This window comes from Tauraco erythrolophus, chromosome 6 (genome assembly GCF_009769465.1).
Source record: "Tauraco erythrolophus isolate bTauEry1 chromosome 6, bTauEry1.pri, whole genome shotgun sequence".
Classification (NCBI taxonomy): Eukaryota; Metazoa; Chordata; class Aves; order Musophagiformes; family Musophagidae; genus Tauraco; species Tauraco erythrolophus.
This window is the reverse complement of record NC_141470.1, coordinates 54,950,673-54,973,011: the sequence shown is the minus strand read 5'-3', so window position 1 is coordinate 54,973,011 and position 22,339 is coordinate 54,950,673. Positions and strand designations below refer to the sequence as shown.

Here is a 22,339-nt window from a genome sequence, read left to right as displayed (position 1 = left end):
GTATTTGAATTGTCGGGGTAAGAGCAGCTGCACTGATGTCTGCAACATTTGGAGAATATGCTCAGACCAATAAGTTTTGGAAGAGGCCTAAGGCAGACTGGCAGGGGAAGCTTTGCTGTGCTTCTTCTGCTCATGTGTCAATCTTTGTGTTTAGGGTTTTTCTACGGAACTAAAAATCACTTTGATACCAGTTTATAAAAAAACCTAAGTATCCGAAAGGATCTGTTGATGTCAGCTAGTTTCCTAACCTTCAAAACTGCCAGTAATCACTCCAACACTAAATACTGCACACTCAAGCAAATATTCCCACCATTTGCATGAAAAAATCAAGGTTGATGCAGAGAAGAAAAAAAGAATGTGATCATCGCTTGGCTAGTCTCTGCATGGGTATTATGGCTACATCTGGAGTGTGTGGATGAGAAGTGCTGTTGGAAGAAATGCTGCAATGTGGTCATGGCTGTATGTTTGTTGCCTGTATTTCCTGCAGTTGTGGGCACTAAATACCTAGCAGATTGCTTCATGTTTCTAAATAGGTTGGAAATCTCTTCTCAGTACGCTTTTTTAAATGAAGTAGTTCTGAAACTGTGTGGCTTGGGCAGCTTCAGTAAGAACTCAAAACTCTTAGCGTTTATGTTAAAGTGAGGGTGTGAGGGAGTAAAGATGAAACTACTCACTGAATTTTTAGAGACTGTATCACCAAAAATCCTACCCTCCCCACCTAAACTCACTTAGCTGGGCTCAGACATAGTGGTAAGCAAGGATGCCTTACTTTTAACGCATATTTCTTCAGTCCTGTGTCCTTCTCTTTTTACTCGGCTGCTCTATATTTGTGTAAAACAAGTACAAACAGCAGGGTTTTTATCGGACGTGTTAAAGGGAGTTTGCTGCCTGTGAGTTTGGCTGTCACTGTGAGTGGTTTGGTGCTGGGGCTGCGGTGGTGCTGTGTTTCTAGCCTCTGGAGAAGAGAGACCATTTTGTCTTCAGGCTGAGGCAAAAGCTGGTTCTCTGGGTAGGTCAGCAAAGGTCTTGCAATACCAGCAGCTTCCAGATCAATGAACAACTCCTGCTTCTGTGGTTGAAGCATTGAGTCAGGTTTAGAGCTTTTGACTGGACCGCAAAGAGGAATTCAAACTTGGAGCTCCAGATTTGGGCACAAGTTATGAACTGGCAACTGTACTCAAGCTATAAATAAAGTTCTGGAAGTAGCAATGTCCTCTTCTGTGACTTGAAGTATTTCCCTACTAGGCAGGCTAATTCTAGTGGGCTAGTAATCCAGTCCTTAGCACAGTAAACACCAAAAGGCTAGAAATGCACATAAATGTGCACTCCTTGAAGTCAAAAAGCATTCCTCTGTTCTGAGGGAGTTCGTACCCACAATGACTTACTGAATTAGGTGATAAAACTAAACTACTTTTTTGCTAGCCTTGTCTGTTTGGTGTGTTAAACTACAATATGCCTGCATCACTGCTTTCCTTTGATTCCTGTTCCCTGAAAATCTTAATTTAGCAGCTTGGCTTAAAGGGGACCTTTCCTCATCTTGAGTTTTAAATTCCAAGATTATTAATTGAGAATATCCACTTTCTCAAGCAGTATACCAGAAACTTCAACAGGTAAGTTCTAATTCAAATACTTTGCTCATCTCATGCATTCGTAAGAGTATGTTCTCTCCCCTTCCCGTACAGTTGAGCAGGCTATATGCGTACTGTCTCCTGCTTTGTTTCTCCATTGGGAATTGTGGTGTTGTACCTGCCAAAGGTAGCATACAGGTTCTTGCAGCTGCATGTAGAAACAATGATGAGCAGCCACTGAAGCTCTCTGTATCTTAGTCTTTTTTTACAAGTGTACGATAAATAAGTTGGTGTGACATAGTAGTAAGGTACTATTGCAGAGATGCTCTGTGTTTCAGTAAGGCAGTGGGCTAGGACTCGGGAGATACTGCTACTCTGCCACAGGCACAACCTAGAGTAGGACCTTATTAGCTCTGTATTTGTTTCCACTCCTGTTCTTCAGGAGTGACTTATCTAATTAGTTGAAACTTGCTACAGGCACAGACTGTCTATATGTATTTATGCAATACTTAGCTTAACAAGGCCTTCTTGGTTCTGCAGTGACAAAATATTTTGAGTTAGGTTTCCTGTTCTGCAGTAGCATGATCATAAGACATGAAGGTTGCATGTAAGACTGATGCTGTGAAGACGTTCAGTTACTGCCGTGGTGGCTACAGGGCAAGGAAATAACTGACCTTGGCACAGACATTCTGGGAAATGCCAAATCAGCAATGCTATTCTCTGATTTAACCCTTTGCCTGAAAATAGTGGTATCACTCTGCTGCAAGCAAAACGAACATAAGAACAATCTCAAAGATCATGGTCTTTCTGCATATGTCCTGTTATCATTTGAGTAAGAAAGAGGCTGAGACAGATAGCTCATCACTACTATGCTTTTTTTTGGTGAGAATTGTCTTGCTCAATTCTGGAAGAACTAGACAAATGAAACACTTCTGCCCTGGAGTTGAAGTAAGTTTCTGCAGAGGTCAGTTTGAAAAGTGTTCCCAGGTTGGTGAGACCTACTATCTCAAGTGGCTAGTACCATGCTGTCGGACACCTGACTGAGATTACTGGATGTGATTCTAGGATACATTTCACTAATATATTGAATTATGTCTGGAAGTTTAATGGACTGAGCTTCAACAGTCCTATCTTTTTTCTTCTGAGGCTCCAGATGCATTTCAATACAGAATGAAATAGTGACCTCTAACAGATGGAAGAGAATAGGTTGGCTTTTAAACTACTTTATTGCCTGTAATTTCCTGAAACTAGAACATGGGAAAGGGCAGAATAGGCTGGCATGTGTCTGTGTAGTCCTGTCTTTGTTTTGCTTAATAAGCTAGAGGGATGTGAATTCTTTGTGCAGAAAAATGAAGAAACTGAGCCAAGAAAGAGAGGAGCAGTGTCCTAAAATATGAAGGCAAATGGAAGTGACCTGTAAAAACTTTACAATATGGAACAGCTGTTTGGTTCCCACACAGCAGTATTTATTAATCTCTGATGTGTTAAATGAAAACAGTTCTTGGGATGTCTGAATTACAGAATGCATGCACTGTATCCTTTATATGGCTTAAAAAGGTAATAAAAAAAAAGAGAGCATGTGTGGCTTTTCTTAATGAAAGATGAGGCCTAATGTTAATCTTCTAGACTATTGCTGTGATTACCACTGCTAAAGCCACAGAGTATTTCAGTCTTCTACTATGTATGTATTTTTGTATGTTAGGTTTAAGATGTAAGTCACTGTTCAGACAGTTTTGTAGACCCTACCAATTTGCGTAATTTAGAAAATAGCCTACATGCCACTTGTAGCTAAAAATAGCTTTGGGATTTATTTTTGCGATAATAATAAATGAAAGCTAGATAGCTTTATTGCTTGTATTTCTGTAATGAATTCCATGTAATTTAGTCATTTTCATTAAAAAGTCTTTAAAGAGACAAGAAGACGAATTTCACAAATGTATAAAGTATAATTGCAAAACAAACCTCTTCACCGTGTACTAGTTCCTAAAGCAAATAATTTCTGCTTTTTAATGGCAGGTAGCAAATGAAAGTGATTTATCTTATTTTATTTGCGTGTTCTGTCTGTGAAAATGTTTAATCCAGTGTGACTTTTTACTGAGGACATTGTCACATGGTGTATTGTGGCACACTGGATTCAGTCCACAGTCTTGCTTTTGCACAACTCTGACTCTAGATTAAGGCTTGGTGTCAAGGCTTGTTCCTGTCAGTTCCAGTGACATCTGTGACCCTGTGGTGTGGAATGAGCAAAGGTGTCTCTTTGTGCCTCTGACTCAGCTGGCCTAGGCTTTCTGCTCAAACAGCCTGGTAATTAGCTTTTGTTACAAAGGTCTGTAATGAACTCTAACTTTTTCATACACTGCTTTTCTTTTTTTAGTAACTTATTAGACCTGTAAGCAATTCTTCCACAGTGTGTTTTCATCTGAGATGGATATTTGCGATGTCTTTTGAAGTGGTCCTTATCTGTTGTTTTGAAGGGGTGGTTATTAGTCTCAGAAACATGTGGGAGATCTTGGATAGAGCGTTGTGTCCAAATGCAGAGTTGTATTTACTTCTGAAAACAAAATGCAGTTTGCATTGTAAAGGTCAGCTCAAGCTTATGTTGACCTCCAGTACTTTTGGTACTTGGGCCATGAAATGTGTGTGGACATTGTGGAGTCACCTACGCTGGTTAAGAATGATGGGATTTACCCTTCTGAGTGGGTCTCTGGACATGAGGAAGCGACAAACCCAGGAGGAAGTTTTAGTGTACTAGCTTCTTTGCCGAAGACAAACCGCAGGAAGGGATGCATTTCTTTACATAGTGTATGGACTTTACACAACACAAATTAGGGAAGGCATCTGCTCATGAATGCACAGAAATTGAAATGCTGTCACTCACTGATGCATACATCTCCCACTTGCAAACATACTGGGTTTTAAAAGGAAGGATTTTTAAAATAGCTAACTTTATTTTCTATTAAAGAGCAAATAAACCACCAAATTAATGTGTGCACTGTACTTTAAGTAAGCAGAATGACTGTTTTCATAGCTGTTTAGATGGACTGTTTGAATATAAGATGTGTGTGAGCTGATGCCTCTCCTGTTTCCTATTAAGAGATGGAGCTGAAGGAGAGTTAAGTATTTAGATTCTGGTGAGTCTTCATATGGCCAGTAAAAGTGCCTAAGTAAAAATCTGCTCAGCAGACTGAAATGGCCTCTGTGGAGCTGTCACTCTCTGTTCTCTTTTGTAATTAGCATTATTAAAAGTCTCTAGATGTTGATTTAATTTGGTTTTTAGACTTAGAGTGACATCGTTAGTGCCTTTTAGGTGATCAAGATTAAGTAATAGACATCTGTGCCTTTGAGGGATGATAGAAAAGACTTGTGGTCTTTGCACAAAGGAAAAATATTGTATGAATTCTGTTTAAATATATTCCTGTCTGTGAAAATTATTAGTTCGTGAGCTATTAATATTTTTAAAACTTCTAAACTACAATAGATGGTGTTCTTCCTCTAGAAGTCACCTTTATATTCCTGATGTTAAAGAACCGATGTCAAAAACATCTAAGTTTGCTGTAAGGTTGAGAAGCAAAAGAAGAAAGGTAAATTCCCTGTGGCACTTTAAAGAGTTGGTTGCTGTTTCTTTTTTTTCTTTTATTTTGTTCGTCATTTTTTTTCTTCCATTATTAAAATTTTGTTTTTTTAATGGTGATCCCATGTGTAATATATCCACTGGAAAGGTATTTGTAAGGGAGTGCAGCATCAAATTTGTATCGTAAAGACCTGTTTGGCATGCAGTGTATATTAGAAGAAAAGGGGAGGGTGGTACTGAGGTTAATGCCTGGTTTATTTTGGAGCAGCTGTGTTACAGTAAAGCTGAGTGGGTGGAGTCCCATGAGAGGCATAAGCATTTTTACCACTAGAAACTGGAAGGAGGTGAATTTCTTTTTAAGTTTTGATTTTAATACAGAATTACTATGTGTGTTAAAAGGCTCGTTGGTCAAAATGCAGGTTCCAAAGAAACAGAATCAGTCCTGAGAGTTAGTTACCTTTTAAAAGTAAAACCTACTTCACTTAAGGAAAACAAACAAACACCAAAACCCAACAACCCCCCCCAAAGAAAATAAAAAAATCCCAACAAAAACCACCCCAAAACAACAACAACAAAACCCAAACCCGAAACAAACCTAAACCAACCCAAGACTTCTAAATGGACTATTTACTTATTTGAGTTACCTGGAGTCTTTCAAGACTTTAGTTACTTCAAAGCAGAACTGCAATTCAACTACAAGGATTTGCCTTTTAATGTAATAAATGTCTTCTTCAATTTTGATCTTTCAAAAAGGAGAAAAAAAAAACCCTAACCAAACAAAAAAAAAACCCCACCCTCTGTGTTCTGTGTTTTCCTGAATATGAGAAAGCTATATGTCAGTATTGAAGGTTTTGTCTTTGCTTTCAAAGTTTGTGGCAAATGCTTATCTGAACAACACGTGGATGTATCTTTACAGTTTTACATGCAGAAAGAATGAGTCTGTAGTAGAGGACTACAAAAGCTGCCATTATTAGAAGCCTTGCTTACACTTCAGTGCTCTGGCACTTAATCTAGCTCCCAGCTTCCAGTCATGCAGAAGAAACTAAACCAGAGTGCTCTGTTTTAATTCTTGGTTGAGCTGGCCTGTGTTTCTTCCAGTATGGATTTCCTTTGTATCCTGAGCCAAAATCTTGGTTGGAAAAGTGATTTTGGTTTTTTTTTTATCTCCCTTTTTCACATAGCCCTTTCTCTTTATAGATTGCTGGGTCCAAATCCTATGCAGTTGAGGGATTCAAACTTCAAATCACTTATTATTGCTTGAAGACTTCTCTCTGAGGCGCAGCTGCAGTTTGGCCTCTTGTTTCTTAAAGCATCTCCGTTAACTTGCAATTGCACTTTCTTTGTATGGCATAGGACATGATTTTGAAGTGGCACTGACTTTCTCTGAGTGACTTGATGCAACTTGAGATGCTGAGCATCTTGCATGGTGGGGTCTTTAAACAGTTTTGCTTTGAAACCCTTGGATATTGTGAAACCAGAGCTGTTTGCCAGATCATGGTTTGTTTTGGCTCTTCTCCTTGACAGCACATTGCAGCCTTTACCAATGTCAAGGTATTTATCACACTTTATCAGTACTTAGAGATTTTTGCAGTGTTTATGGCAACTGTTTGAATACCTGCAGAAGGACTCAGCGTCACTTGCTTTCCCACTCTTGAGCTTAAGCAGGACATCTAGTTTCGAAGGTTTTGAATGCTCTGCCCAACCTGCTAGTAAGAGAGGTGCACTCAGATGAGAGAGCTGAGTTTGACAGAGTAAGAAGCAGTTGTTTCTCTAACAATCTGAACTGAATGGCTCTACTTTTCCAGCATGCAGACTTTGCAGTCAGGTAGCATATAATTCCCAACTTCAGAATATGCTGGAGTCTTGGTGCTTCCACCAACCATGTTTAATATGCAAAGGATGTGACAAGCAGATGCACTCAGCACATTTGTTTTAAATAAGCTTTTTATGTGGCAGTTTTTAATTAATTTCTACAGCAACATGAAACCAGAGGATATAGCTTACTGGTTGTGTCTGATACTTTTGCACAGCTGAATCTGAGCTGCTAAAACAGCTAGCTGACCAGCATGCTAAAGGAGGTTATTGGGATAGCCCTAGATTTAATTCATTATAATCTTTTTTATTTTGAGTGTATAGTGTTGCAGTTCTCCATTTGTGTGTTTTGTGTTTGTGTAACTGGTAGAGAGGTGCTGCTGAAAGATACATCTGCGTGAGCAAAGAAAAGGCTGGGTAATACTCAATCTTTGTGTTTTTCATCCCAAAACAAAGCCATGTTTAAAAAAAAAAAAACCAAACCTGAAACAAACAGACAAAAAACCCAAACCCCTGTATCAAAAATTTACATCAAAGACTACTTTTTTAGACTTTGCATTGTGTTTTTTTTTTTTCTTTAGGTAAAAGTAAATGCACTGTGCAGGTATATGCTGTGACCTTACAATTTCTTCCCTGTTTATCTGCTCTGTCTGCTGGTGCCAATGCAGGGGAGTTGTTGACTACCACAGTGTTCTTTTGCTGGGGTAGGCACAACCATTGTTTTTTCTTTGCTGGGTTGATAAGAAGTAGTTCCAGCTTAATGTGGTACCAACAAATTGTGAAAGAGACAAGTGTACGAGTCTGGAGATATCTGTAACAACTTTCTCACCATGGAGATTTGTTGTACTGTCAAGTTAGTCTGAGTTATAACAAAGTGCACTTGAATGTAAAGGACGAGAGCTGAAACTGCAGAAAAATACTGATAAATATTTCCTAGCAGTCAGTTTAGATGTAAGATGTTTCCAAGGTGTTTAATGCAATAGTTGCTTGATATTTCAAACATCGGTTTGATTCTACAGTAACAAAAAACAGATATGAATAAATAGTATGGATTTTTTAATTCTTTGTTGTTTTAACTGTTGTCTTATTCCACTTTTCAACTAGAACCATGATTTTTTTTTTTTTTTTCCAAATCCTTCTTTCCCCTTCCTACCTTCCCAAGCACCAAGTGAAACGTTTGACTTGGCCTGAGATGTTTTGTTTGGGACACTTGTATGAAAAGGAGAGCAGAGCTAGTTTTACAAAACAAGAAAGGGTGCTATCAAAGCACATCTGTGTGCCTTCTATGAAATAGGATAAGAATATGAAATAAATTAAATGGAACAGTTGAAAGAGGAAAAGACTGAATACCCTAGCCTCAGAATACCTGCATTCTAGATGTTGATAGATTTACTTGGGAGAAGGGGAAATCTGAGATATGATCTTGTTTGCTGGGTTCATGGCAGTTATTGCATCAACAACTTAGAAATTTCTGCATTATTGCCGGATAGATTTGTTGATATTGATGGCAACTTTGACTTACCTAAAGCATGAATCCATATGAACTGATATGTACAGCTTCTCAAATTTCCGAAACTTGGAGCACGTGTCTTCTATCAGATGGGTGCTGGGTTCTAAGAACTGGTTCTTTCTATCTGTTGGATATGCTGCAACTGTGGTGGGCTTAAAGCGTTTCCAAGTCAGTTCACCCTGTGTAGGACATGTGACATAACGCAGTAGAGAATCCGCCTCAGGAGTGGTGACTTCTCATCGGATGCAGTAAGCTTGGTTTGAACGCATTCCTGTGTGAACGCTTACACCCACACTTCCTCAGAGACCAGAACCTTGCGGAGGAGTGTTTGCTGTCTGTTCTGGACTCGTGCCGGTTTGCAATACAAAAGGAAGCTCCCGTTGAGTAGACTTTACTCTTGTACTTGGTGGCTTGAATTTCTGCAGTTGACAGGGCCATCCACAGTGGCAGAAGCTATTTTTTGCCCCAGGTATGGTGGTTGGGAACTGCAGTCACAGTCAGCTTCTTCAACGAGGCAGCTCTTACTCACACAAACTCTGAGGCTCATTACACTAGTGTATCTTACTACGTACTGTTGGTATCTAGCTGGCTATCATAAGACATGTAATTTAATTTCTCTCGATATGCAAAGAAGTGTTCAAATGCCATGTTGGAATTAGTGTAGTGCTTTTTGCTGGATGCTGTGAAAAGTCTACTAGAGGGGTATTCTTGGCTTCTCACGCGAGTTTTAAATTTAGAAAGGATTTCTAAAGAGATTTTTATACTCTGTGATGCAAATCTCAAGGTCTCAGGGAAGTTGTGTGTTCATAAAAAGGCAGAATTTGCCTCTTAACATTAACTGACATCTGCTTACTGCACTGACTATTGTGAGGATGGGGAGAGAGGGAGTTTTTTTTGTGTCAGTTTAAGCACTCTCAGTTTGTTTAATCATCATCTGCTCCATGTGATACGGATCCTTTTTGAGTTCCACGTCTTTGGCACATGCTGCTGCTGTATCAAAGAGAAATTATGAATGGAGTGAACTGGTTTCCTGGCACTTGTTAAGCACAAACTTCGATGGCTTCCCAGGCTGACTAATGTAATACAATATTATATGTAATATATATGATATGCAGTAGCCTGAAATAATTTCTGTTTACAGAGACAAGCCTTTTTTGTTTATTTTCTTAGCATATCATCTAAACTATTAAAAGAGAAAAATGACATTTTAAAAAATTATCTTTTTTTTCTAAATAACCAACTAGGAGGAGGTAAAGTTTAACTACTTCCTCTCACCTTTTTTAATGACAAATCATTAATTTTCCTTTGATATTCAGAGCAAGTCTGTTCCAGTTCCCAAGACATATGCTGTATGCCCTCAGGGGGAAAGCAGTTAAGAATTACAGGGAGCATTATGCTTCGTAGAAATAAGCAACCTGCCGAAATAATAACCTGCTATGTGCTCCTTAGTCTCTGTATGAATCAAGGCTTTAAAGTGGTGACTGATATATGAGGAATATGTCATCTTTGAGATTAACAAGACAGCTGCACTTGAGAGAGGATGAATAAATTTATTTTCATGTTCTGTAGCACTGACCTTCATGCAAGAAGTTTCAGGCTTGAGTAACTACTTAAACTGTTGCTGCAATCCTTGATATAATATGGCTCTTCTGCTGAGACAGAATAACATGCATTATTATGCTGTAGCTCTGATAGCAGAAAGTCACACTTCTTGGCTGTATTAACTGCTTGAGATTTCTTCTATTGCAGAAACAGTCCATTAAACCAGTTTTGCTTTCTAAATATCTTGGTTATCAGTATTCTATAATAATTTCTCTAGCTTTCTCTTGTCAGACAAGTAACCCTGGTGAAATGGTTCTTACGATGTTTTAATACCCTATGGTGTAGGAACACCTCTTGCTACGGAGTAGTGTCTCATTCTTGGCCACTGGATTTCATGCAGACTGGTTTGGGAAGAGCTTGGGCATGCAGTACTTCACTTTGAAGAACTGTTGTGGATCTATTTCATGCCTGTCTGGACCCAGGAATTCAAACACAGTCTTCTGCATTAACCACTGGACTGCCCTCTTTCTCAGTTTGTTGTACACATGTGAAGAACGGCACATTTGATGAGGTAGATGCATTGAAAACACACATCAAAGTATATGTTTTAACGTTTAATTACAAATTTACCTAGTGAAAAAGTGTTAATTAAGGAATCTGAGTATTAAGAGTTCAGAATTTAAAGTTCATGTTGTTTGGTTGCTAAATACTTTTTTTTAATTTCCAAAGAGAAAGTGAAGAGATTACACGTCTAGCTCTATATAACTGAGATATATTTAATCCATAATGAGGAGTGGGGTGTTACAAAGCAGTGGAAACCAATTTGCATTGTGTGCATTCATAAAGAGGCGCTCATTAAAAATGCATTTTTAGTCACCACCTGTTATTTGTTTAATATGATGTGTGCTTTACTGCAGTGTTGTGTTTTTGTCATCTTTCTTTTACAAAGTGCATTATTCATCACTTTGAACCATATGGGCAGAAATATATTCTGAACATCTGATTTCTGTAGTGGCCATTCCCTGAGGAAAGACTCTGATGTTCATGTTTATGACCAACCAGAGAAGCCTTTTGTGTCATCTTTTCATGAAGATTTCACATCTTCTGCCTACCAAAGATGCAATTAGAAGATTCACAGCTGTGATGCTAGAAGATAACAAGGAGGCTGCACTTGATTAGGCAGCAAAGGCCTCTTTGCTCAAATTAATAAATAGAAACAACTATTTTGGGAACAGGGGAGAGCTTTCTGTAGGTCCCGTGCCCTCCATAAACCCTGCTTTTTTCCCATGGCTTGTACTAACAGTAGGTACGAGTGTGTGTATGGAGCAAGGTGTATGCTGACCTAGCAGCTGCCTGGTATGGTAGCCCTTGCTCTTCCCTTGCTGGGAGAGATACTCAGGGGTCCTCCCCTATCAGAATTTCACAGGAACTTGTAAAAGTTTGATTCCTCTGGACTCCTCTCATAAAAATCAGGATGAAAAGCGCCTGTTGAATTGCTTTTGTTCCCTTTCCTTGACTGCTCCAAATTTTCTCCTGTGTACAAGCTTAACTGGGGATAAAGAGCCTGATTAAATGTGCCTCAGCAATGTATTTCGGCATTCTGGCTGTTTTGACTGCGCATCTCTTCTGCTTTGGAGATAGTGTTTGCATTGTGCTGTCTCCCATTTCTCTTTCGTGATTGCAGCATGTCCAGTCATACTTGCATGAGTTCTGCACACTGAGTATGTGTATAGCGTACTACAACATATTTTCTTTTTAATGGGGGGCAAGGGAAAGAATAGAGGGCAAAGTGTGCTTTTCTTTGGTGTGGAATCTTGTATTTAGTATGACTGGTGGGCAGGTTTCATTCTCATTCTTCTGCCCTGCACATGCATCAAAAACCTGCTATACAACCTGGTGTAATCAGCAGTCTGCTCACAGGAGGCCCTGAGTTTGAAACACAAGGAGTTTTGCAGCTTGGAGCTGAATGGTGTTGGCAGAGCTGTTTGAAGAAGTTTGCTTAGTTCCTGCTTGCATTGTGTTGAGCCAATTTCAAAGGGGCTGTTGCCTCTACCTCGTGAGAATGACTTTCAGTCAAAATTCACAAGGAATCATGTATCTACTAATCTGAAATGCAGCAAACGCTCTTTTTATTTTCAGTTTCGGTTGTGCCTGTTTCTATATTGCTGCTAAGAAAGCGGCACCAGTGACTGCAGATTAGCTCAGGGGAAATTCTGGATTTTGCTGCTGTGTGTTAATGTTCTGTAGTAAGTTTTGGAGACCTAGCAGATCTTCTGCATGTTTACAGTGTCAGCAGAAATTGCTTAACTTGGAGATTGAAACTTAAATACCAAGTACGTGTATTTGCCATGTGTTTTAATGTTGTGGAGATAAACACATTGGCTTATGCTGAGATTTAGAGGAATGGTGGGTTCAGGTAGTGCTACTGAGGTGCCAGAGCATCTAGACTTGGATTCAGGTACTGTATTATAACTGCTGGGTTTTCTTTCATTATTTGCTCCAGATAGTAAGCATCTGTTTCTCTCTTTAAAATTAGTGGGAGCTGCATGTTTTCTGAGCACTGATAAGTAAGACCATTAGTTCAGACACCCAGCTTCTAAATGTAAACTATTCCTGTAGGTTTGAAGAGCAAACTTGTTTTACTGCAGCCTTTCTTTTGGTGAGTGGCTGCACTAATTCCCATGGAGCTCCAGTTTCTGATCGGCCATTCATCACTCAAAACAATTCGTAATGCTCTCAGCAAAAAAACAGGTTTGTCAAAGTAACTCAATGCCTCCACCAAAGTATGTTTAAACAATGATGCAGAGCAATTTTAATAAGTTATGTGAAAAGCTATGTGTAAACCAGGACAAGAGAGTCCTTAGTCCAGCACCTGTCATCATCAACATTTTGGGGTTTGCAATGGATCTAACATTGCTTCTTTCCTTGTTGTACAGCTAGATGTCCTTGCAAGGTTTTGTGCTTCACTGAGGTGAAGGGTGTAAATGCTCTCTGCTGATAAAAATGTGGCTTGTGCTACCTTTCCCTGATTGTAGTGCCCCTTAAAATTTATACTGAGGCTGCTTCTAGAAGTCAGACTTCTTCAAGACCATCAGGGAGGTTCAGCATGCTTTGAATGCTGCTAGGCTTAGATCTGCTGCTGAGTAGTTGCAACAACAATATAAACTTTTGTGTAACATTTATCTTTTAAAATTCTAATAATCTTTATTTTTACAGAGCAACACAGTCCAAATGTGCTAGACTGGAAGAGGTGTTGCTCTTTTCTGCAGCCTGAAGCTTGAATCGCTCTTGCCTGGAGCAACCTTTCTGGGGATTTATCCTCCCCTCTTCTGCTTTTAGCTGGCTGAGAGGCCAGCCCATCACGGTTGCACTGCTGTTGTTTAGTGATCTGGTTGATAGGCAGTGCAAGTCACTTGATATGTCATATTAAGTTTCCCTCGATTATGTTGCTTAAATAGTAAACCTGAGCTCTGCTGATGTAGGTGAGAGATAGGATCCACATGTGAGGCAGCTTGGAACTTGCCTAGGAACGTATATGCCTGCCACCTTCATGTGCTGTTAAAGGACACTGAGGATTAAGAAGCATAATTGAAAAATGACACTAGTAATATAAAAGGGGTTTGGTAGTGTACACAGTTCTGCTTTTTCTGCCTGTAGCCAGAGCAACTCCTTGTGTTTGAGGGCTCTTGGCTGTTTTTTTTTTTGAAACTTCTGTGACCATTTTTAAGCTTTTGCTCAGTAAATATAAGGTCTTGAAAGTTGCTTTTTCTTTTGGTTATAGGTGAGGCTTTTGTATAAGCATGATAGATGAGATTCACTTTCAGGAAAATACTAAACATCACAGCTTAAAAGGAAATTGTATTTTATTGACATAGAAAATCCAGTGATCAGAAGCCTTAAAACTGGCATAGCAGGAGTATTAGAAGTTAATCTTTCCTGAATGTTAATAATAACAGTGACACAGCTTTCCTCTGTTTGTGACAGATGGCATTAAGAAAGGATCTTCTAGGATGCAACTGCACCCTTCACATTTTTTTTAAGATGTTACGGATATTCCCAGGGTGTTGTATGCATTATGTGTGCCTGACTACCAGTGAGTACTGATGAAGAAAAGTATAAGATGGGGAGATAGTTGTCTTTAAAAATGCACACCAATTATTTAAGTAGGTTTTCTACATCGGAATCTCTCCATTGCTGCTTAACTCTGCCTAAGATGTCTGCTGGGGCTGTTGTGAAAGACAACTCTTAAATTGAGGTCTGTGGTATGAGGCTGGTGGAGCAAGAAGGGTAAAGCTCTGCTGAGTTAATTAATGTTAACAGTTATGAGTTATCTGCAAGATTCACAGTAGATTACACAGATTGTATTAAGCAGGGTTAATCAGTCATTTCAGATACTTAAAGAAGCACTGTTAAGGACTGGCAAGACTGAAAATTCTTCTTGAGAGAATGTTTGCATGTGCAAGTATGCGTGTGTGTGTGAATGCATAGCCTGGATTACCATTAAGTAAATTTTGCCTAGCAGCTGCCACAGAGGGACATTGGCTATTTCCTGTTCTGTGTATAGGTGAAATTATGGCAGCTCTTGGAAGTGTCTTTTTCTTTTTTTTTTTTTTTTTTTTACCATAACTCTTTCTTCTTGAACATGAAATATTTCTCCTGCTGTGCAGTTGCAACAGTAAGGAGATCTTAATTGTGGACTCATTGTGGCTTGGTGAGTTTTCACTGTTAGTTTTTAATGGTTTTCCCTTGCACATAAAGTAGAAATAGAACATGGAAGGTAACTGGATTTTTTGTAAGTGTGTAGAGGATAAATTTGTCATAAGGGAGGATTTAGTGATTGCAGATTTAAAATCTTAATGTATCACAGCACTTTGTGTTGTGGTTTTTCCATACTGGTTCAAAATGTTTGAGATGTCCCTTTCTCTTTTTTTAAAAAAAGTGTTGGAGTAACTCTTTTTTTGTGTAATTTCACACTCAAAATAGCTCGAATAGCTGAATTTTCCTGACCCCGAAAGACTAACCTTAAATTTTATCAAGTATACAAAGTGTCGTACTTTTTCTTATCGCTTTTGCAGACTCTTCAGTGTGTGTTTAAGAAGCCAGCTTGTTGCTGTGTGGGGTAAAAGTCCTAATGCTCTCGCTGCTGAGCCATGGGACTCTGAATGTTCGAACGTGGCAGTCTTATGTATAGGAAATCTAATGATGTTTCTAGAATGATTTTGCTTGTCCCAGGTTTGAGCAGGTATAGTAATAGTGGGGAGAAGAGGCAGAAACATATATATATATACATATGTGTATGTTCATTTCTTCTAGAGTGTAGTATTTCTGTTATTATAGGATGTCCAAAAGACAAGGGCAACGAGTGAACTTGGCTGAGATGGGGATGGCACGGGATGGGACCTGAGCCCTAGTGTCCTGAAGCTGAGGATGTACTGGGGCTGCCCCAGGTACCCTCTTGGACCCTCTTGCCTTGGGTGGCTGCTGAGGGCTGTGTCGTGAAACCCCATCCCTGTTTATCATGGTAGCTCCAGGCTGGCAGTTTACAAAGTGATCAGATGCGAGTGAAAGGTCTTCTTGAGGTGAGTCCGAGGGGGAGGCAACAAGTTGGGCAAGCCCAGGAGGCTGTTCCTGGCAGCATGACCTGGTAATTTCCTGGGTTATGCCTGACTCAGCTTTGCCGAGGTTCAAATTATTGGCAGTAAACTCTGTGAATAGCCAAGCTCAGCTGCATCCCCTCCCTGCAGGTAACTGTTCCCCTCTCTAAGGGGGACACACTAACTCTACAGATAGAAAGGTTGTTTGCTATTGAAAACAAATGAGCATAGAAAATCCAGAAAGGGAATGATGAGAGGCCCAGAGGCTATTTTGAGGGCATGGCCCTCATTTCTTCTCCCTGCCCTCTCCCTTTTTCTCTCCCTTTTTATTCACTGTTAGTTTTTACTGCTTCTAGTTTCCATGGTCTCTTTCACTTTCTTTTTTCCTCTCCTTCTCCGTGCCTCCCCTCCTCCCCCTTCCAAACTACAGCAGTGCTAATGGTAAAACTGGTGATTGACACAGTAAATGCTGGGAGTGTTTTCTTTCACAAGAGTGCTTGGATTACTTTAGGAAAGCCACATGAAATTTACTGCAGCTTCTCCACCTGTACGGTGCAAGAAACATTGACGGCCTTTGAAATCCCTTGCATGGTACCTGCCTGGGGCAACCTGGTGGCTATAAAGAGAAACCCCCCAGTACATCTGTGCATGAAAACTATCTGGTCAGACTTGAAGCTTCTCGCTTTTACTTGCCTTAAGGAAAAAAACTGCAGACTTGCTACAATGGAAAAATCTCCTGGCTAGGGACTACCTGGGTGTTTGTTGAACTTGTTGATGTTAGATAGATGATACTGATAATGTAGTTATATGTTGAGATAATGATGTTGGATATAAATTCTAGTTCAAAACAATTGGAAAGCTCATAACATTAACCTACAATAGTATCCCTCAAAGTTTTCTTGTGTATTTGACAGGAGTGAACTGTGAAGACTCTGCATTTCTGGTATTTGAGTTTTTAATGCCCCTGGTAACTGATTGGTAACAGGAGTTTGCCTGCAAGAGAGAGCTTTCAGTGATGAGAAGGTCTGGTTGTTGCAGGAGATGAACGAGAAAGCAGCTAATGTAATCAGATGAATAGCAATATGAGCTCCTTTGGTTTTGTTTTAACCTACAGACATTATCAATAAAATCTTTCCCTCCCTATACTTCCCCAGCCACCTCATATGTCCCATAGCATCTTGCTGTTTGGTCAGGCATCCTTGCAGGGTGGGCTAGCTGGTCCCTGCACCCTCATTGTCTTCCCTTCAGACCAGCTGAAAGCTTCCCTCTTTTGTAAATCCAACATGATTTTTACACAGTTGTCTGCAGATGGCTCAAGGACTGCTCTCTTGCCTGTGCTGCTGTCCTCTGTTGAAGTTAGATAATAAACCAATGGTATAGTGACTATTCACATGCTTTCTGAAACATTAACTTGTTGTTCAATATTAGGTTGCCTATAAGTTGCCCAAGCACAAGAAGGTGTAAGCTTGTTGGAAACTCATGGTTGAAAAATCTTTAAGCTTTTGGAAATCGGTCAATTTAAATTGAACTTAAGTGATTTTCTCTCCCCACACACGCACACGTTTATATGTTAGGGGAGTGTGGGGGAGAGAGTAGGACGAGTACTAACAGACCTATTGCTGAGTTCTCTCTGTGGTGTTCTTCAAGCCCTGTCACAACCCTTTACTTCACTGAGAGAAAAAAATTGTCTTGGAATTACTATTTTTCCTGAGTTACAGACTGAAAGATTTTCATGCATTTCAAAGCAAGCGATGTTAACCAATAACCTACATGTTACATTGAGAGTGGTGAAGCACTGGCGTAGGTTGCCCAGAGATGTGGTAGATGCCTCATCCCTGGAAACATTCAAGGTCAGGTTGGACAGGGCTCTGAGCAACCTGATCTAGTTGAAGATGTCCTTGCTTATTGCAGGAGGGTTGGATTAGGTGGCCTTTAAAGGTCCCTTCCAACCCAAACTATTTTGATTCTGTGTTTTATCCCATAAAATCCCAGTTGGTCATCACTGTTCATGCATTTACTCTTCCTCAGTTTCTAGGTGATGTTGTCCGCATTTCTCCAGCACCATCCATTCAAGTTTCTCAAAATAATTTACCAATGTAACATGAATTAAATCTTGTTTATTCAGGAAGCATTATCCTGGAAAGACTGAGCATGTCTATGCTTATTTCTAAGCATTTAACTAACTTGTATTTGAACAACTCTGAGGATGTTTGGATGTAGTAAAGGCAAGGGATAGCACCTTTTGCTAATGAGAAATACTTTTCTCAGTGAGCTGACCCCATAGCACTCAAGAGGGCTACTGAGACAGTAGGATGTTACTCAGCATTAGTGAGTGACAAGGTAAAGCACTCAAAGAATTGTGGTCAATGGTGTGATGTCTACATGGAGACCAGTGTCAAGCGGTGACCCTCAGGGGTCTGTTCTGGGTCCAGTGCTGTTCAACATCTTTGTCAGCGACATGGATGACGGCATTGAGTGTACCCTCAGTAAGTTTGCTGATGACACCAAGTTGTGTGGTGCCGTGGACTCACTTGAGGGAAGAGATGCCATACAGAGGGATCTTGATAGGCTTGAGAATTGGGCCAGTGCAAACTTCATGAGCTTCAAGTCAAAATGCAAGGTCCTTCACCTGGGTCAGGCCAATCCTAGGCACAAATACAAACTGGGCACAGAGTAGTTTGAGAGTAGCCCTGAAGAGAAGGATTTGGGGGTGTTTATAGATGAGAAGCTCAACATGAGCCGGCAGTGCGCTCATGTGGCCCAGAAGGCCAAGCGCATCCTGGGATGTATCAAGAGAAGTGTGGTCAGCAGGTCAAGAGAGGTAATTCTCCCCCTCTACTCTGCTCTTGTGAGACCCCACCTCAAATACCGTGTCCAGTTCTGGTGTCCCCACCATGAGAGAGACATAGATTTGTTGGAGTGTGTTCAGAGGAGGGCCACAAAGATGATCCAGGGGCTGGAGCACCTCTGCTATGAGGACAGGTTGCGGGAGCTGGGATTGTTCAGCCTTGAAAAGAGAAGACTTTGGGGGGACCTAATAGCTGCCTTCCAATACCTGAAGGGAACTTACAGGAAGGCTGGGGAGGGACTTTTTACAAGAGTGTCCACTGATAGGTGTCGCGGACCGCTGGTATCTCGTTCTTCAGGAATCACAACCCAGAAGGTTGTTGTGATTCCCCTCGTATATCAGAAGGCTTTGTTTCGCTCCAAAGGTCTATACCGCAATCAAAGGCTTCTAACAGAGAGCTTCAAGACACTGCTCTCCAGGGGCTCCTACCACTCCAGTCTCCAGGAGGGAACTGCCCCCCTCCCTCTTGGGAGTGCCCCGCCTTTAACCATCCATGAGTCACGTGGTCTCCGGCTGACCAACGTGACTCACAGCACCTGTCCTGACGAGGCACAGGTGCTTTCTATTGTAGTAGCCCATGTAGCAGCCAGAAAACTTCCCCAACAGATAGGACAAGGGGAAATGGGCTTAAGTTGAAGGAGAACAGATTTAGATTAGATCTTAGGAAGAAATTCTTCAGTACAAGGGTGGTAAGACTTTGGAATAAATTGCCCAGAGAAGTTGTGGATGCCCCCTCTCTGGAGGTGTTCAAGGCCAGGTTGGACGAAGCCTTGAGTAGCCTGATCTAGTTGAGAGGCGTCCCTGCCCATGACAGGGAGGTTGGATTAGATGATCTCTAAGGTCCCTTCCAGCCTATGCCATTCTATGATTCTATGAAAGCAGCTTGTGTCTTTTGAGTATTGAAGGGTAGACTGAAGATTACTAGTGAGTTCCTGCTTCAAACAGGATGTAAGAGTATCAGATTTGTAACAGCCAACCTGGATGTTTGTTTTACTTCTGTTATCTGTCACCAATGAAATTTGATTGTACATTCACGTTAAACTCGATCGCATCTGTTAGGCCTTCTGTTTGCTAGTAAAATATTGTTCGTAACAAGGAATTAATTAGAAATCCTGAAAGTATCCCATTCTTGTGTGTGACCCTCCCCTGCTTTGTAAGGTTTTTTCCTAGTTTCACAGATTTGTTTTCTTATTTAAACTTTCGGCTTTGGTTTGACTTTTCAATATTTATACCAGAGAATCTCAAAATAGTTCTTGTCACACATGCCTTTTGGAATTAACAGTTTGTTTTGCTGTTTTCCCCAATATGCATCATTCTCTTTCAAGCAACATTTATACTAATAAATGACTTGATGATACTGGTGAAAGTGCAAAATGTGTGTACGTTTATACTATTTAGCTTCTGCTCATTATTCATCTTTAGGAAAGCAATATTACTATGATGTGTAACCAGTGTTCCTATTCTTCCTATCTCTAACTCCTTTATATTCCTGTACTTTCAGCTGCTGCTTTTTCAGACAGTGCATTATGGTTGCTACTCCAGTGATCGGCTGCTTCTTTGGAGTTCTTGGTGCTCTTTCAGAGCCTGGGACTCTGTGCGGTGCTGAAGTTGCAATGCAGAGCTCTAGCTCTGAACCCCTAAATAAGCCCTGCAACTTACCATACGCTTGCCTTGAGTTAATTATTTTTGCACTTCATGATGGCAGTGTAGAAATTGTGTTAACAAATTCAATGTATTTTGTATGAACTAGTATCATGTGCCTGGTTAGGTGTTTACTGTGACTATTCCATATAAACATATAAAAAAAAGCTTTACAAATACTTGTAATAAGAGAAATGATAGAAAACATGTACATAATCTTCCTAGAAATGCCTTTATTGAGTTGGTATTTGTTTCAAGATGTATTTTATCTCAAACTGTATTTTAATATTGTAAATTTTTTCATTTCATTGAAGAAGGGCAGTGGAGCAGAGTTTGTACCTTGGAGCTCTGCAGGGCTGACGTGCTTTGGTATCAGGCTTCGATGTTGAAAGCTGAAATATACTTGCTCAGTTCTAGAGTTTGATGTGAAAACTTTTGGCTTTATTATCCCAGCAAAATATGCTCAAACTGTGTATGGGAAAACTGACTTCCTTTTAAAACAAGTGAGTGTGCTTGGTGATGAGTTTCGGAGAATTCAGAGGTGCTTCAAGTCTGTTCTGATGGCCTGTGTGGTGGTTTTTTTTTTTTAATGTGTGTTAGGCTAAATTATTATGGTCCTTAGAGACCACCATAGATTAGCTGGAAGCGTGTTGAACAGATGGATTGCATTTTAGCTGGTTTTATTTGTAATGTCAAGCGACAGGCCTTTAACACAGCACGCTTCTTATTCCCTGTTACTGCATGAACCACCCCAGGACAAATCTGAGATGAAATAAAATGGAAGTCGAGAGTAATTTGTCTGGATGCTGTTACGAACATGTGAAGTCACTTGCACATGATTTGAAGACAGAGGTTGTGGATAAATCAATAGGCTTTTTATTTTCAGCAAAGTAGGTAAATTAGTCAAAGGTGCTGCTGGCAATAAAAGCAGGAGAACACAGTGCTCCACAATTGGATTTTCTCCTCTCTGGGTCAAATCAATATTGCCACTAGGCACAACCATAGAGCTGTTTGTTGTATTAGCATAGGTGATTCATCTTGAAGTCAGCGAAACTAGGGTAGGAAATCTGCTGCTACATAGCCATTGAACATTTCATTTCTTATTTTTGAAGTAAATGTATACTTGTGCGTTTAGTTTGATTTTAAAAAGTATTGTTTTCTCTGCAACTTGTGTGCGTGGGGGGAGGATGGCAGCTTCACCGTTCTTTATTCTACTGGGCTAGAAATAAAACTAGTTATGTCCTAAAATACTTTTTACATATATAAAAGTACCTTCATTTAAATATACATATTTTTTTTTGTTATGTGATGAAAACAATGTGCGCTGTCAACAATTTGAATTGATCTTAAAGCAAATGTTTTTATCAGGACTTGCCTTGCTCGCCTTGCCCTCTGATGTCAGAAGTGATTTAGTTCTGTGCCAGCCTGGAGCAGTTGATTTAACCAGTTCATAAAGCAGCGAGAGTGCACACAATAGATCACATTATAACCATGGAATCTTGTTTTCATTTCCTTCCTCCGTTGCTTGTTACAATTTTTTCATCAGCCTACTGATGTCTTGCATATATATGACAAGCTCTTTGTTCCAGGGATGTCTCACTGTGTATTTGTATAGCTTGCAGCAGATAAGGTTTTGCTCCTGGTTGTGACCTCTGCACTACTCTAATAAGAATTGGAGTGATAATAATAAAAAATAAACAAGTAATAAACAGATAAATAATAATAATAAATAAACCTGAGCCATAACAATGAATTAGGTGGATGATTGTGCCTGGGTCTGTTCTAGGTTTTTTAATAATGGTACTCTGCTATATACCATCCACATCACATGTGTGTATTGGTTTTGGGTTTTGTTGTGGGTTTTTTTAAATAAAACTTGATCTTATATTTCTACATTGAGTATATTTCTGTCATCTGCACCCCATACAGGCTGAGCATGGCTGAGACTAGGTATGATTCCTTCACATCCCCTCCCACTGAGATTCCACTATACGATTGTCAGAACTGATTATTTTCAGCAGATGAGGCAACAGTTATTTTAGTGGCTTTTGGGTTTCCACTTGAAGGGTCTTTAGAAGCATGCTTTGTAATTTGCTGGTTTTCAGAAAAAAAAAAATCTCTTTAAAGACAGCTAATCCTCTAGTCCATCACATAACGAATACAATTGTTGCAGAGATGAGCAAAGTTCTTAATCAAATTTTGTCATGTATATGATGTGTTGGCAGGGAAACAGTGAGTACTGAGTCACATGCA

The 22,339-nt window shown here is 40.0% G+C and overlaps 1 protein-coding gene across 5 annotated transcripts in view; it reads left to right on the top strand.

Annotated features, from left to right (window-relative positions):
• CCDC88C (coiled-coil and HOOK domain protein 88C) overlaps window positions 1-22,339 on the top strand; it is a 99,731-nt gene that overhangs the window by 13,002 nt on the left and 64,390 nt on the right. The window lies entirely within an intron of this gene.